This window comes from Ylistrum balloti, unplaced genomic scaffold (assembly GCF_031769215.1).
Source record: "Ylistrum balloti isolate Yb309-2 unplaced genomic scaffold, AGI_CSIRO_Ybal_v1 Utg369876, whole genome shotgun sequence".
NCBI classification, from domain to species: domain Eukaryota; kingdom Metazoa; phylum Mollusca; class Bivalvia; order Pectinida; family Pectinidae; genus Ylistrum; species Ylistrum balloti.
In genome coordinates this window covers 1,927,170-1,930,736 of record NW_026782016.1, presented here as the reverse complement: position 1 = coordinate 1,930,736, position 3,567 = coordinate 1,927,170, and positions in this window count along the sequence as shown.

The following is a 3,567-nucleotide window of genomic DNA, read 5'->3' as shown; positions in this document are numbered from 1 at the left end:
GCTGAGGAACTATGACATCAGATCTGTAATGAGATTGTTGTATATTGATGTTGTTAATTTATCATGCAAGGCAGATGCAAATAATTACTAATCATGTTGGATATTGGTAAATAATCATGATGGATATTGGTAAATAATCATGATGGATACTGGTAAATAATCATGTTGGATATTGGTAAATAATCATGATGGATATTGGTAAATAATTATGATGGATATTGGTAAATAATCATGATGGATACTGGTAAATAATCATGGGATATAATCATGATGTAAATAATCATGATGGATAATCTGGTAAATAATCATGATGGATACTGGTAAATAATCATGATGGATATTGGTAAATAATCATGATGGATATTGGTAAATAATCGTGATGGATATTGGTAAATAATCATGATGGATACTGGTAAATAATCGTGATGGATATTGGTAAATAATCATGATGGATATTGGTAAATAATCATGATGGATATTGGTAAATAATCATGATGGATATTGGTAAATAATCATGATGGATATTGGTAAATAATCATGATGGATACTGGTAAATAATCATGTTGGATACTGGTAAATAATCATGATGGATATTGGTAAATAATCATGATGGATATTGGTAAATAATCGTGATGGATATTGGTAAATAATCATGATGGATACTGGTAAATAATCATGATGGATATTGGTAAATGATGGATACTGGTAAATAATCATGATGGATAATGGTAAATAATCATGTTGAATACTGGTAAATGATGGTGGTCAATGTTGGTAAATCTTGGTAAATGATCATGATGAATCATGGATACTGGTTGAAATAAAGTTGATAGACATGTTGTTAATGAAGTATATTTAATACAGTAACTAATCATGTTTAATACTGTCTAGAAATATAATACACAACAAACAAGATTTGATGTACAGAATTGTCATCAATGATTTCTACAGCATGTAACAGTACACTATTGATCCAAATGCTTGTACCTTAATGGCTTCATAATGTCTATAAATCATAGACTCAACACACAAAGAAAATATTGTTACTGGGCTCTGATTACCAGTTATCTGGCTAAAGTCGATCCTGGGGATGTTGAGAACATGACAATTATATGAAAGACATGCTGATCTATGTGTCCATTTATCTAGACTTCTGGTTGAATCAGCCTTTAATACCTATTTTTGAAATAGCAGGATATAAGACTTCAAATAATTTTCTTGTGCAGGTGCTTTATATCATTCATTGAATGGTGAAATCAACATACGTATATAAGATAAATATAGATAGTCTGTAAACCTGAATACGTAATACAGATGATTGGTGTTACAGAAGAATATGCTGATGCTTTCATTTCTCTTCGGATGTTCTTAAATGGGTCATATTGAATAAAAGGGAAAAAATTCCATAGGTACATGAAACGAATTACAAACAACGAAAATCAGCAATACTATTTGTATAAATACACTTCTAGAATATATTTACCCTACTACAAGCATTCGCTATCAATTACTGCTGCTTTGATCAGCTCAGTTATAACTCCTGAATGTACCAGGGTATATATAAGACTTCCTGTTCCATAACGACATATTAGTACCATTATTATGATGACCAGTTGGTCTGATCAGATCAGATTTCTCAATATGTATTCCTTATAATAGACACATACGTATCTTGTGTTAAGACCCAGGGCACCTGCTTTGTTTACCTAAACTATCTTAATCATGTTACATAATACCATTTTCATCTACCTGGGCTGAGTACAATTTTTGTGACAACTGAATGTAACAGATGTTGCATCAAAATTACAATTGTAAATGTTGTGAATTTATTACTGCTGCACCTAATTAAGGCTAATGTGACTTTCCAGATATGATGAGATTTCTGTCTCTCAGGAAAGTAAACGTGACTTATGTGCTTACAAATAAATTATAAAAGCTGACTGCAGGACTACTGGCAGGAGATAATTTACATGTGAAGTCAATGTCATTGTGTACTTTGGCAATGTGTTGCCAAGAAACCTTAAGGACAACAGTGACCTACATGCCCACTTTATGTAAGATCATATTAGTAGCATTTAACACTACATGTAAGAAATTATGTCATCAACGCTGTTACTGGAAATACCTATTATTTGGTTCATTAGTGGCAGTCTTGGGAAAATGTTGAATGTCAGTTAGCATTTACAGAGTCAAGGCAAATATTTATTTCTAGGACTTTATTTGTGCATTTCATTTGTTAAAAATTATTTTAAAAAAACCAACACACTTTCTTTACTTAAGGAAGTTACACTTTTATGATTGAGAAAATAGAAATGGCTCTTAAAGGACTAGCATTCCGGACATTTCAAATGAAAGATTTTATAAGAAATAAAACTACATGTTCATTTGCCATCTTAGAATCCATAAACAATTCTTCAATATGAATATAAAAAAGTCCATCTTTATACATATACACTATAGCAGTTTTACTTTCAAACCATGTAATTAAGTTATGACAGATGTCTATCAATAACTTAGCTTGTAACGAAAAAAGTTGTGTAACCATTGTACTGTAGAGAAGTGTATTAAATTATTTCTTAATAATACATAATCGTTGATGTGACATATTTTTCATTTGCATAATTCATTGTTTTATCAAAAGTCAATATATAGGTCATTAAAGGCCACGGGTCAAATAGCTGGTCGATATCAATACATGCACAGCAATACTTTTTGTCATAGGTCAACAAACGTCACCAATTATGAGGACAAACTGACGATCAATACTACAATCAGTATAGTGTTTGTTTCATTTACACATTGTCATGTAACATTTTAATGTAAACCAAAGGACAACTTATAAATCACCAACAGTCAAATTTTCATCAGTTTGATTCAGTATAATTGAATTTCACACTTAGGTCAACAACATGGTCACTTAACGTCACAGAACTGATTTCTCAATTTTAAGAACAGATGGTCATTTTCGCTTTCACATATAATCACACTGTAAAGTACAGAATACAAGAACTATCAAATGTCAAAATGATTCAGTAAAGGTCAAAGGTTAAACTATCTCCTCAAGCTTTGATTTACTAATTTAAAAATGTCAAGATATCAAAATGTTTGGCAAGTCAAATCATATTGTTTTCTTATCAACAGTCCAGTGAACTGAATTGTATGAATACACTGTTCAGAATACTAAAGTCATTTAGTTTTTTTTTTTTTTTTTTGTATTTTTTCAAACAGGAGGCAATACATGCTTACAAAATAACAAATAAGTTGTTCTTAATTACCAATGTAATCCTTAACATTGTTGATTAATTCATCTATCATCTCTACTCATTGATTCAATCATCATGATCACAGTAGCAGTGTATAAATAATAGTTCAGAGATGATAATTTATATGCAACTATGTAATATTAGTTCCTTATGCCTTAAAACCCACAAGTACCAAATTATGTAGAAATAAGATGATGTTCCTCTTTTTTGAGTTATCTATCCCCCTTTTTTTAGAATGCCAAGAAATTCAATACTGCATGAGGTCTTTCCATACTTGATATTTGTATGAAGTTTCATGAAAATT